Here is a 15,080-nt window from a genome sequence, read left to right as displayed (position 1 = left end):
CTTAGCTGCCGTGACTGCTGACTTAGCCTCCTTCCTAGCTAGCTTGTTCTCTTTCTTGTTTACCCGCTTCTCTTCTTCGTCCTTACTCTCAACCAATTTAGCATACGCCCCTTTCTTGGTCCCCACTTTCTTCTCCACCTCTTCATTCCACCACCAATCCCCCCGATGATGCCCGACCCGGCCCCTAGAAACACCCAACACCTCACTTGCATTCTCCCTGATGCACCTAGCCGCCCTATCCCACATACAATCCACGTCCCCCCTACACTCCCACACCCTCATTCCCGCCAACTTCTCCCCTATCTCCCACGCATTCACTGGCGTCAAGCCGCCCCACTTAATTCTAGGTCTACACTCCTTACTCCTCCTCTTTCTATTCTTCTTTATACCTAAATCCATAACCAAGAGCCTATGCTGGGTCGAAAGATTCTCGCTCGGTATGACCTTACAGTCCTTACACAATGCTCTATCCCCTTTCCTAAGCAACAAAAAGTCAATCTGGGTCCTGGCTATCGCGCTTCGAAAGGTGATCAGGTGATCGTCCTTCTTCGGGAAGCCCGAGTTCACCACCACCAGCCCAAAGGACCTCGCAAACTCTAATAGAGTAGCCCCCTCTTCATTTCTCTCCCCAAAACCAAAACCACCATGCACATCACCAAAGCCTCCCGGTAACGCCCCGATGTGCCCGTTGAAATCTCCTGCTACAACAATCTTCTCTGAGCTAGGCACGCCTCTCACCACCTCCTCTCAAGCCTCCCAAAACCGCATCTTCTCCTCCTCTTCCGATCTCACTTACGACGCGTATGCACTACACACGTTCAGGGTAAACCCCCGAATGGCCAACTTAATAGTCATCAACCTATCGTTGATCCTCTTCACCTCTACTACCTGACCTCTAAGCTCTTCATCTACTAAGATGCCAACTCCATTCCTACGCCTCTCGCTCCCAGAGTACCACAGCTTGTAACCATCCACCTCCCTAGCCTTAGACCCTACCCACTTGGTCTCTTGAACATACACAATATTGATCCTCCTCTTCCTAGGAATCTTCACAAGCTCTATGGACTTACCCTGAAGGGTTTCTCTATTCCAAGACCCAACCCTCAGCCTACCAACACTATCCACACGCCCTCCACTACCCCCCGCGGCCAAACCTTGGCCTCCCTCCCACTCCCGCCCTTTCCTCATCCCCCGCCCCCACCACGGCCCCATGCCCCAACCCCCTCGAATATGACCCTATCCAACCATTACCGCCCACAGCCACAGTAGCAAAGCAGCAGCAAGAAATACAAGGCTTACACAAATTCAAAGGAATAATCCAGGAACAAAACTAAACTCAACTGGAGAGCAAACACCACTAGACTCAACACCCACAGCCCCAAAAACAGATTCCCAAGCCGATAACCCAAACCAAAGCAGTGGAAGAGACGACCACAGCTACAACAATAACAGACAACCGACAATATCAACAAATCCAACGCAAGTCAAGGTACATGGGCTACTACTAGCATAATACGAAGAATGAAACAAGATATAATAAAATAAAATAAAATAAAATAAAATAAATAACAAAGGTTAGAGGTCACCGGGTTCCGGGGGATTCTAGTGCTGAGATAGAGTTGCGGTTGCTGAAGACCGAGGGAACTGGTCGTCGTTTGGGTGCAGCGGCTGCTGGCGACCGAGCGGCGGGTGCAGGCGGAGCTGCGGCTGGACCGAGCTTCGGCTGTTGGAGACTGAGCGGCGGGTGCAGGCGGAGCTGCGGCTGGACCGAGCTTCGGCTGTTGGAGACTGAGCGGCGGGTGCAGGCGGAGTTGGTGGTGATGGTATCCTAGGTACCAAGTTAGATTGTGTATTCATGGTTATATATGAATCTTAATATAATTGGGCTATTTAAAAATCCTAACAGATCAAATTGAACTAACACATTGAAAATATGTATAATATAGGATGGGGATAGCATTATTAGTTATGGATTAGAAGTGAAAAGATGCATATGTTTTAAGTTGGCGAATGGAACTGAAAAAACTATTGTATTTGAAAAACCTAGGAGACAACAACGTGATGGAGGATTTATGAAAAGAAACTACGACAGTGAAGAAAAATTGTCACTTAGTAAGAGAAGTAGTGGATAACTGATGTCGCCTATATTATACCTCCAAGAAAGTATAAAATGGCCGCTTGTCAAAAATAGAACCCAATCAGGTTGGAGTTGATCCCACTAGGAATAAGTCAAAAATCTATCACGAGCTTGCCGATGTAATTGAAAATTGCAGAAAGTAAAAAGAGAGTTTGTGAAAATAAGAGCAACAATAACAATATTGGTCAATTACGATTGTTATCAATATAAAATGGTCACTAAGATTGTGTTTCCCCTGACGTCATAACTCCACAGACTGTTCATGCTTGTCAAACTATTTTGGTGCCTTCCATGCAAAATCTAACAAGTTATTTATCACCTAACCATCTCTTAACCTTGGTTTGGGTGAATTTCACTCATCTCCTCTCAGTCTTGGAGTGTCGCATTACTAATCCTTGCTTTATGATCTCAGATTGACTATGTCCTCTCACTCTTAAGTTAATTATATGAAGGTTGATAGCTTTAAATTACTATTGTGATCGCTTTTTCCTAATATGTACCTTTCTCAAGCAAGTATCAAATACAAACGAGTTCCCAATGTTTGCAACTGTTAAGAATACAATCAAAGCTAAGGAAATCCCAATATATCAAGAACACCAATCTAGAATGACTTTGCACTAAAAATGCTTTGTTAATCCATCTGGGTTCCCACAACCCTAGTTGTGGGGTTTAGTTATTCATGGTTGTAAGAACAAGAATAAATTTCATGGATGAAAGCATAATGATGAACTTACGAAGAAGAAGAATGAAAATCCAAAATCTCAAATTAATTGTAAACCCTAAAAATCAAGAACAATAATTCCATAATTAATAATGTATCTCAGAACTTGACAATAATATCAATAGTGTATAAAGTGCATAAAATGATAATAAAACATCCAAAAGGCTTTATAGATACAAAAGAAATATGCTAAACAGTGTAGAAAACAAGAGTCGGTGTCAACTCATGATTCATGGGTTGAGTCATAGGTACAACTCACAAATCATGCCTTAGGTCATGGAAATCAGATTTAAAATCTTTAACTTTGCAAAATCTCCAACCTACAAGGCAACCTATGTTGCAGTACGTGTTCACCCAGAAGAAGTTGAATCTCAGGCAAAGGAGGTGGCTTTAGTTTCTCAAGGATTATGATATTAGTCTTCACTATTACCGAAATAAAGCTAATGTAGTTGCTGATACTCTTAGCAAGTTATCTATAGGGAGATTATGACATGTGGATGAGGAGAAGTGAAGGTTGGTGAAGGATATTCAGTGTTTGGTTAATCTTGGAATTTGTCTTTTAGATTCTGAGGATGGTGGGGTAATCATTCAAGAGATGGTGAAGTCTTTTCTTGATATTGAGGTAAAGGAGAAACATGTTTTGGATCTTATGTTGATGCAGATTAAGGATGATACGGGTCAGTAGAAAGTCATGGATTTTAAGATTGGTGGTGATGGTATCCTAGGTACCAAGTTAGATTGTGTATTCCCGATGTTGATGGGTTGGGAGAAAGGATCTTGGATGAGGCTCATGAGTCATGATACACTGTTCATTCGGGTTTGATGAAGATGTACTATGATTGGCAAACCATACACTGTTGATGGTTAAGTGCATGGTTTGCCAATAGGTGAAGGTGGAACGTTTGAGGCATGATGGTTTGTCTCAAGAGATTAAGTTACCCATCTGAAAATAGAAAGTAATTACTATGGATTTCGTGGTCAGTTTGATTTAATTTGGGTTATCGTAGATAGGATGACCAAGTCTGCTCATTTTTTACCCATGAGGACTAATTATTCTACAGAGGATTATGGGAAGTTGTTTATTTAGAAGATTGTCAAGTTTCATGGTACGTCTGTTTCTATTATTTCAGATAGAGGTACACAGTTCTCATCTCACTTTTGTCGGTCATTTCAGAGAGGTTTGGGAACTAAGGTGAACCTTAGCATCGCATTCCACCCTCAAATGGATAGAAAAGTGGAGTAGACTATTTAGACTTTGGAAGATATGCTAATGGCCCGTGTGATTGATTTTGGTAGTAGTTGGGTTTATCATTTGCCTCTCTTCGAGGTCGCATATAATAACAACTATCACTCTAGCTCATATGGCTCCGTTCAATGCCTTGTATGGTAGGAGATGTTGTTCTCCTATTGGTTGGTCTAAGTAGGTGAGCCTAGATTCTTTGGACCTGATTTGGTTTATCAATCCATGAAGAAGGTTAAGATGATTAGGATAGGCATAAGACCATCCAAATTCACAAAAAGTTCTATACAGATATGAGGCAAAGAGAGTTAGAGTTTGATGTTGGTGATTAGATTTTCTTGAAGATGTCTTCCATGAAAGGAGTGATGAGGTTTAGAAAAAAGGGAAAGCTCAGTCCCCAGTAGATGGGTCCTTACTTGATTTTGAGAAGAGTGGGCAATGTGGCTTATGAGTTGGAGTTGCCTTCGAGTTTGGTTCTGTCCACCCGATGTTCCATGTCTCAGTGTTGAAGAAGTGCCTGGGTGATCCTTCCTTGGCTGTCCTTTTGGAGAGTGTTGGCATTTCGGATTCCTTATCATATCAGGAAGTTCCGATTGAAATTTTGGATAGGCAAGTCCATTGTTTGAGAACTAAGGATGTGGCTTCAGTGAAAGTTCTATGGAGGAATCATAAGGTTGAAGAAGCTACTTTGGAAGTTGAAGAGGACATAAATTCCAAATATCCATTTCTTGTTCCTGATTTTGGATAATCGTGCTTAAGGTATGTGTTTTCCTTAACATCTTTGTTTACTGACTTTTTTTACAGAAATGTGTGGTTGTGTTCTGTGTTAAATCGTGCTAATGGATACCTTGTCTCATTATTCGGGGAGAATGATCCTAGGGGGAGAATGTAACACCCCAGATTTTGTTCCTTAGAAAATTTCTTGGTCTTGAGCTTATTGCCTAACCTATGACTTACCTTACGAGTCATAAGGTCACCTTACGGGTCATAAGGTCACCTTACGGGTCGTAGAACATCAATTATAGGGTGACCAGTGAGGTTTCCCAAGGTGTCTATTATGAGTACGACCGCACCAAATGAGTAGTCAAGACTTTAAACGAGTTGTATTGTTCTTCTCATAGCCAAACCAGTAAAGGTGCCTAGTGTTTCTACCTTGACAACGACCAAGACCCTACGTGTCGTAATGACACCTCAAGAGTCATAATGTATGACTCATAGGGTCAACAATGAGGGGTACTTAAGCTACTGTTCAGACTACGAGTCGTGGAGATAACTCGTAGCTAGACGCCACGAGTTGTAAGGCGAGCCATGATGACAGGGTAACTTTTTTACACTTTTAAGTGATGGCATTCTTGTATTTACCTCTTTCCTCACTTATGACCTATGACCATAAAAAATATTGGGGACCTTATTCTCAATACTTGACCATCAAATACAATCTTAAAACATTCTCAAATCCCAAGTCAAAGAACACCTAGAGTTTCTCAAGGTTGATCAATTAGAGCTTTCAAGGGTGATTTCTTTCCATAATTATGATACTTTCAAGCATGTTACTTTCCACAAAGCTTATTTGTCAAAACATGTATTTTAAATTATTATTCAAGTGGTTTTGAATGTTGTCTTTGGAATGTAGGTTGAAGGTTTAGAATAATTGTTTCCTTAAATAATGTTCCTATGGTTTATATGCATTGTTCATACATTATTGATGGTTTTGAACTTATAGGGTGCATGGGCATGGTAAATAAATAAAGAGGTTGTGGATTCCCCTATTTATGTGGATTTTGATAATTGAATTGGTGATAACCTCAACCCAATCTTGTGAAACTGTCTTTGAACATAAGTATATATGCATTGAACTACTTTTGGAACCAATGTATTGCATAAAAGACTAATGAAACATAATGGTTTTGAATTGAATCTAGGGGGTCATGGACTCCCCCAAGTTAAATAAATAATTGAACCTAGGGGGTAGTGGATTCCCCTATGTGTATGAATGATTAGATCTTGTGGGGTTGTGGTTTCCCCTAGCAATTATAACTAAAATAACATGATGATGATAATAGCTTACAAGAGTGGTTGGTATGACAATAGCAACAATATGTGCCTTAGTGGATGATTATGTTTCAATTAATGAAAATGTGTAAACATTTTAATTGTGCATAAAGAGGGTTGTGTAGCTAGCCGTGAAGGTATAGGTCCCGAGGGACTGATACTGGAAACTCGTATTTGCTGGCAAAAGGGTTAGTCTTGATGACCATGTGCTTATGTCATATTATATTTATATTTGTTGCGAAGGGTTGTGGATTCCCCAATCTTCTATGATATCTCTATTCGTGTGGCTAACACTCACTGGGGTTTATCCAGCAATGACGGCTAGACCCATGTAGCCCGTGGGTTATTTTTATAATGGTCAACCTGCATAGTCTAGGCTAATGTTTTCCAGTTCATGCTAAGGCTTGTTCCCTATCCCGGTATGTTATATATATATGTATATACATATGATTGTGTGCATTGGTTTTGAATGATTTTGAACTATTGATCATGGAATTACTTTATCCCCTTTCCTGAGTTACATGTTAGCTCTCACCTCGCTAACCATCTCCGAATGATATATCCCTAAGTAATGTAGGAACCAGATACACTTCTACTTTTCATGCGTAGTGATAGGATTCTGGGTTATCACCAATCAAGTTTGAAGTTGTGAGCTTCTATTCTCCGAAAGGGATATTATTTTAAAGTCTTGTTTCATTTATGTCTTAGACCACTTATATTGGATTATTTTGGCTATCGTCGAGGGCATGTCCCGACTTAAATTGATTTTGGTCTGTTTAGAGGCTTTGTGGATTACTGTGAATAGGAATGTTGTTGAAATTCTTAAATTCCTTTTTGAGTTGCCTACGTTGTTATATGTTCGAAGCTCATCTTATCTTGATATATGTTTGAAATTCATCCGCTGCTAGCTGTATTGTGTTCTGTCTAGCTAGGTGTCATACCCCATAGTTTTTCCTAGCTCAGTTTAGCTTCTAGTGTGTCAAGGGTTAGATTTGAAAGGGTATAACTCTTAAGGTATGTGGAATTTTACAGCTCTAGAGCCTCCAATGTGTAGAGAATTGAATCAGATTTCCAACGATACCGATTTCACCTTAATTTGAAACTCGATTGAGAAGTTATGGCAGTTTTTGTGAAAACAGTAGGGCATTTCGACAGGCACCGCGTCACAGTGAAGGACGAATTTGCAATTGTCCGATTTCCAGAGAAGAACCACGATTACGTCGTGTCGTAGTGAATTTCCAGTTCCTGTTCGTTCCATTCCAGTAGCTCGCTGTGATTAGCCTGTATCGCGTCAAAATTCCCAGATGGACATTCACCGAGTCACGGTGGAGTGCATGATGGTACTCGTCCTTTTCCAGTGATGCAACGCGATTATGCCGCGTCGCGCCAATGGCCAAATTGACGCTCGTTCTTTTTCTAGTGAGCCACCGTGATAGCGGTGCATTGCAGTGGTGTGCCAAATAGGGATTGCAGTTTCTGAACTTAATTTTACAAAGGGCAATGTATTTCCCCAGCCCCAATTCGTGAATAACAGTGAATTAATCCTATTCTAAGCATTATATGCTCACTTTTCATCAACTTTCTCTCAAAGAAACCCTAGTGCTCAAAACTTAATCCCCAAGAAATCAAAAATTCCATCATTTTTTCTCCATGAAACTCAAAATTCAAGGTTCCCAATTCAAGAACTTCAAGAAGCTATGTCAAGAGCACAATAGGAATTCAAGTTCAAGCTTCCTTAGTAATTGCATCAATTAAGGTATGTGGGGTTATGAACAAGAATACTTCTTTCATCTTTGTGCCCAAAATTAGTTTTAAAGCTGATTTTTTTAATGAAATTACATGAGATTCAAATTAGGGTTCATACCAATATTGCTATTTGCAAGATTATAAGATTTCAAGTGATTTAGATGATGAATTGCATGTCTATTTTCAAATATTTATGTTATTTGCAATAATTTTCAAATTTTGAATTGAATTATCATTATTTTCATTATCAAGCATGAACCTTATGATGATTTCACATGAATTTGATGCATGGATCAGTAAGCCCTAGTTTGAATGTTGATATTTCAAGAAAGATTATGCTTTAAGCATCCTACGATTAGTTTATTTTCAGATTTTTGATAAAGATTTGATCTTTCAATCCTCAGATAAGATATGAAATCCACTTTACAATTTTTATTACAGTTTATAGAAAACAGATTAGCTTTGCTTACAGATTGAAACAGATAGGTGCATAATTTGTTTTCATTATAAGCCCTTATACTAGTTTTAAAGTGGATTTCCAACAGAATGAGCATACAGATTAAAGGGAGTAGTATTTATCACCGAGTTGAATGTGTTCGTATGCCCCAAAACTACGAGCCAACATAGGTTCAGATTATCAGATTATTCCTATTTCTATATGGATGACAGATATAAATGTGATCACTTAGATTAGGTTATACTCCTTAGCAAGAGTATGACACCTCTCCCCAACGTGAGGTTTTCCCATAAGGGAACTAGACGTTGAATACTATGATAGGTCAAATAGTGTACATCGGTTAGAAGAACCTCCCTACTAGTAAAAACTCAACAAAATAGAATAATCTTAACAGAATAGCTTTTAGAAAACTAAGTGTAAAGGCTCATAATTTTATTCAGATATTTCTTTATATAAGACTTAGCTACAGATTTTAGATATAGAAGTGAATCCTTTCTACACTTAGACAGTATGTTTTTAAAACTGAATACAAGTACAACTTTAGAACTAAATGTTATGACTCACTATATTTATACAACATGTTTTGTTACTCATGATTACAGATTTTAGCTTTCAGTTACTCAAGCTTATGTAAGTCATTTACATTTAGCATGCATTCTTTTGAAATTTGACAAAGATGTTGATATAATGTTTTACTTATGCATTCACCCCCATATACTCAGTACAATCCAAAGTACTGATCCACATATACATCTATGTACTACATTGTCTCATAATGTAGGTCCAGGTGCTCAGTTTCTGCAGCGTGAGTGATTTTGAGCATCTCCACCTATATCCTGCCAGTTGGTGAGTCCTTATAGTTCAGGGACCCAGTTATTCAGTTTTTCAGCTTATTGGTATAGATTATTCTATAGTTATTAGTGGTAGAGGCTTTTTAGACTGCTAGATGTGATTAAGATTTTCTAGTATTGATTGTTCAGACTCTTAAGTCAATTATTTTAGATATTATGTTTCAGATAACCTCAGTTTAGCTCTGATGGAATTTCATATCTCAGCTTTGATTATTTCTCTATATATTTCCTCTATTTTGAGATTTAGACATTGTAGAAGGCATACAGGGTTAGCTTAAGGCTACTCGTAGTTTTGAGCACCGTATGACATCTTGGGACCCATTTTCGGGGTGTTACACTAGGCAAAGGGGGTGGTCTGCGATCCTTGACGAACTTGAGATACTCATCATGACCAGGCCCTAGTTTGGGTCGTGATAAAGAGTCACCCAATATAAGATGGGCATGCCTCTTCTTGTTAATATCGAGCTTAATAATCAACTCCACAGTGGCCCTCTTCATAGCCCTCCTAAACTCATTTGAGCTGTCATCCTTCTCCTCATGCTCTCGCCCTTTCTTAGCCCCAACAGTCTGGGCCTCACCCTCCGCAACAAATAAATTATTATCAGTGATGGTAATATAGGAAGTGACTGTATAAAGAAATTTACCACTGGAAAGATGATAGGAAAGTGTCTCTCAGCTAAAGTGCGCACCTCTAATATCAAAGTAGCCACCCTTTCGCACAATCTCGATAAGTCATGCACCTGAGCCTCGTGGAGTCGATACCTTATTTGGTCCTTAAAAATATTAGTCCTCTCATACAACTCTCAAGTAAATTGCTATATAGTGTCTATCACCATCGGATCTACTCATGTCTTAGATACCTTCAATGTATTTCGTACCTAAGTACTGATCTGGCCAAATAACTTAGCCAACTAGGTATTGGTGTGTGTTTGATGCTTACTCAAATCCTGCTACCAATGCAACAAATGCTTTAAAAACTTATGTGGTATTATTACCATCCCTGAAACTGGTGGGCAAAGGGGCACTAAAGAAGTAGATGTTGGAGCTGAAGTAACCGTAGCCCCCTTACTGCCCATTGTATATTAATACTCTACTCGCTGGCGACCTGTTTCAATATCACTGCCTAATATCGGTCTATCAACATGCTTAGTCGACATAGAACGCCCCTTAAAGTAGTCTGCACCTGAAGATGTAAAATGTTATGCCTTTTATAGATCAATAGAGTTGGCTTCATCTCTAATAAACCCAATATCAGCTATGCAGGTATCCTCAACCATATTATCAACCTCCAGTATCACCGGAATTCTACCGCATAACAGTCTTTGTATCAAGCAGGGGAAAGAAATTGAGGTAATTTCATGAAAGACCATCTCATGAATCTCATCTTGGATTAACCTAGAGAAATCTATGTCATAGCCAACCTTGAGGCTAGCAACCAATACAACTTGGTTCCATGTGAGCACATTATCTGTCACTGTTTAACTTAACCTGTGACTTTCAACGGTCCACCAAAACTTTATTGTGAAGCGCAGTGAGGACTTTTTTTATCTCCATCTTCCCCTTGACCCAAGGGGCATGAATACCAAGATTAGCAATCTCTTCTATAATCAAACTCTCTTGTAGTAGCCGGCCCTATAAATTCCAGCCCAAACAAATATCTGCGAATGATCTCCTCAAATAAATCAACTTTGACCCTATTGACCAGTGTATGAGTGTAATACCCCGAAAGTACCCCCTGGACGTCACATATTGCCCAAGTCTACGATAGCCCCAAGGTAACCCATGATATGTTTTCAGTTTAGAACTCATGTAATTAGGATGGCTATCATATGAAGAAATCTAAATATAAGCAATATCAAAACTTAAAGTGAATCTTTAACTTAGAAATCATTGTACAAACTTCTTGAATTTAAACTTAAACATTCACCATCAGACAAGCCTCTACTAATAACTAGAGAGCAACTGGGACAGACCCCAGCTGACCCAAATATAAAATTGAAATCAAATGTCTAAGAACTATCATCCATAGAGGAAATATAATAAATCGGGCCCTCAAACTATGAGGACCCACCACAAGTATGGATGTAAGTAATGATGCCTAAGTCAATCGTGCTGCTGCAAACGGGTACCAGAACCTTGGACTTAAGTAAAACTTAAGACTGCAAGATCATAAATCTTAGTTAATGAAGCATAAGAATAACTTAGTGAGCCATAACACTTAGTTTCTTAAAATCTTTGCTTTTAGTCTTTCTTATGGGAGATTATTCTAATCGACATAAATCATGTGAGCTACCATGGAGTCCAACGTCTTACCCACGTTGGGGAGAGTTGCCCTACCCTTGCCTTCGGAATAGAACCTTATCTTAGTGATCACTATTCTTAAATTCATCCATATTAGGAAAAATCTTAACCTACGTTGGCTTGTAGTTTCTAGGAATTTAGGATACTCTCATCTGCATTCCCTTCTCGGTGCTAAATACTACTCCTAAAGTATATACATAATGTTCCCATACTTAAGAAATCTACATTAAAATAGCATAAGAGTTTGTATGCTAGAAACCAATTATGCTTCTCTTTTATTTAAATCATAATCAAGATGAACAATTGCAAATTTCAAGTCTTATCTTTAGATCAAAGGATCAAACTTTCTTGTAAAATTAGTGCTTATACTTAAGCTTTAAATCCCATACTTTCTTTCATATAACTTGTAATACAATATCATGCTTAAAACATAATTGGAAATCTTTAATCAATGTTTCAAATCAAACTCATGATATTCAAATCATAATAAAGAATCTTTAAGTCAAAACATAAATAGATGAGAACATGTTTGCACTTTAATACTTCAATCACATGCTAATTCATAAACTCAAGACAAGATAATTTGGGTGTGAACCCTCATTGAAAATTATGTAACTTTAACTTTAAAAAACGTTTTAGGCACAAGGATGAAAGAATATCCTTATTCATAAATCCCACATACCTTGAAGTTCTTGAGTTGGTGAAGTATTCTTGACCTTTGAGACTTGGGAGATGATCTTAAGAAGAAACCCTAATCTTGTTATTGAGAATGGGATGAGAGATTTTGTGTTATTTAATGGATGGAAAAGAGGGGAAAAGTAACGCCTCTCCTTAGTATAGGGTCATGGGTTGGGAGTTATAAGGGGTAAAAGACAAAAAGGCCCTTATCTTAACTTTTTTAGAGCTTACTCGCCAATCTTTACGAGTCTACCATAATACTCGTATGCAATGGTACAACTAGCTTCCATGACTCATAAGCTTTGCAGTCTCTAAGATGGTACGTATTGATCAACCTACGAGTTCAACCTATGACTCATATCATGCTCATGCAACTCTTAACCCCCCACTCCTATCTTGGATAGATTCTTTAGAAGTCTTTACTGATGTTTTTACGACTTGGCCTCATAGAACTCATACTCTTCTTGATGACTCCTAGGGTCAAAGTTGCACCTTTAAAAGATTACGCACCATGCCACACTGCTTTGGATATGACTTCAACATACCACTCGTATGTTATGCATACAACTCAAGGGATGAGTTGTATGATGGATAGAAAATTTTTAGAGACAGGGTATTATAATAAGTCAGTAGGGGGTGGTCTTGAGCTCTCTAATCTTGGGTGTATTTATATATCCAAGCACCAATATTTACCCATACTAGGACTTAGTCTAAGAGCTAAAATTTGTTATTCTTATTGTGTTTTAGTTATAGTTGCATTATTATCTAATGGATGTGATTAGTGATGCCAGGTTGATTTTTGATAAAATTGGACGCAATTGGATGCATGACGGGAAACGAGTAATGATTGAAGTTTTGGGATTGATTTTATAGACATGAGAAAAAGTGGATTGAGCTCGGGAAACATGGATTTAAAGATGGAAGCAATTAAAGAAGCAACAAGAAGAGAAGGAATAAGTTGTATGATGCAGAGGCTATTCCTCCAAATTGTGCCCCGCGTCACCCTATGAATTTTTGACCAAAGGTGAATTCCAGTGAGGCTCCGTGATAGCCCCACAACACAAACCCTATTCCCTTAGACTAAGCTGTGTAGCGCATACCTCATTCCTTTGGATTGACTACTACGATGCGGTACCTATTCCCTTGCTGTAACCTCTGCGACGCAGAGGTGGCTCATCACTAGGCTCATCAGAAGACCATGATCATATTCTAAACCTTGCGAATCAATAACCTGATAATCAACTAAACCACAATAAGAATAGATATTTGTAATATTGTTAAGAGTGTCTCAACACTGGAATTCTCACTAGTATTGTTTACAACCTTTCTTACGTTGCTATTGTCCACATTGTTATTTCCTTATAAATTAGATTATTACTTAAATCTTCAAAACTATCTTGATACTCTCAACACTTAATACATAGTTGTCGAAACTAAAGTTAGTAGAATGGCTAGTTAAGTAGTCCTCATGGGTATGATATTCGACTATCTGAGTCACCATATTACTTGTGCGATTGCTTGTACTTGCATGTATGATAGACCGCAATAATTTTTTGGCACCGTTGTTGGGGACTAGTATAATTAGTGATTTTCTAAATTTTTGATTTTTGATAATAAGTTTAAGTGTTAACGACTTGATCTTAGTGGCTGAATTTTGCAGTACTAGCAAAGTACCAGACTGGCAAGAGATAGATAGGTTGTAGAGCCTTATTCAGAACTAGAACAGGCATTACATCAGAAGAAAAGAGCTAACTATCCAATTCAGCAAGTTCAAATGGCAGAGCAAAGAGATCTTAATCTTATTGATCTAATTAATCCAAATGCTGCACGTTCTCTAGCTCCGGTGATTCCAGCTGCTCCTGCTCGATCAAAATCCAAACCTGTTTGTAAAGTGGCAATCCTACTTATGAAACCATACTACTAATTGTATTCGCAATCCAGAGGCGGGTGGTCAGTTTGAATTGAAGCAAAATATGGTGCAGCTATTGTATTCGGGTGGACAATTTGTAGGGCTCTCACATGAAGATCCACAACAACACATATAGACTTTCTTGGAAATCAGCGATACCTATATTCCTACTGGGGTATCTTCTTATTATGTTAGATTGACTCTCTTCCCCTTTTCTATAATTGGGGAAGCAAAGAGGTGGTTATATGCTGAACCACTAAACTCCATCATTTCTTTGGACTATATGGCTTAGAATTTACTTATTTGATTCTGCCCATCCGGGAAGACAACACCGTTGAGAAGTGAGATTCCGAGTTTCAGGCAGAAAACAAGAGAAAATCTTTACCAAGCTTGGGAAAGATTTAAGGGTATGCTTAGAAATTAACCCCATCATCATTAGTTTAATGATGTACTGGTTAATACTTTCATAGAGGGTCTTGAGCCAAACACCAAGATTCTGTTAGATTCAGCAGCAGGTGGGCAAGCTCTTGAGAAGACGTATGTTGAATTATACACACTATTGAATCAAATTTCATTAGAGAATCCTGGGTGCCATGCTGACTCACAAAGTTCTTCAAAGAAGGTTGCGGGTGCGTTGGAGGTTGACTTGTTTACTGCTATATTAGCTCAGCTTGCTACATTAAAGAATCAGTTAACTACTCAGTTCAACAATATGAAATTGGGGGTTACCCAGCCTGCAGCAACAACAAATACAATTCATCAGGCTAATACTTGGTGTGAGATTTGTGGGAGTAGTGAACATACAACAGATTCTTGTGCGGTTAATACAGAATCTATTAATTATGTGGGAATATTAATCATCAATGACAATAGAACTTTGGAAATACTTACAATACGAATTGTCAAAATTATCCCAATTTCTCAAGGGGTGAAAATCAAGCACAAAATACAAATCAATACCGTGGGCCAGTGAATCAAACTCAATAAC

General features: G+C 38.6%; 1 non-coding gene across 1 annotated transcript; it reads right to left on the bottom strand.

Annotated features, from left to right (window-relative positions):
- Positions 1 to 14,423: 14,423 nt before the first annotated feature.
- LOC124896361 lies at positions 14,424 to 14,530 on the bottom strand. Its single transcript, XR_007052722.1, has one exon. It is a non-coding gene; the product is annotated as a small nucleolar RNA R71 (small nucleolar RNA).
- Positions 14,531 to 15,080: the final 550 nt, after the last annotated feature.

Source organism: Capsicum annuum, chromosome 2 (assembly GCF_002878395.1).
Source record: "Capsicum annuum cultivar UCD-10X-F1 chromosome 2, UCD10Xv1.1, whole genome shotgun sequence".
Taxonomy (NCBI): Eukaryota; Viridiplantae; Streptophyta; class Magnoliopsida; order Solanales; family Solanaceae; genus Capsicum; species Capsicum annuum.
This window is presented reverse-complemented; position numbering and strand designations above follow the sequence as displayed.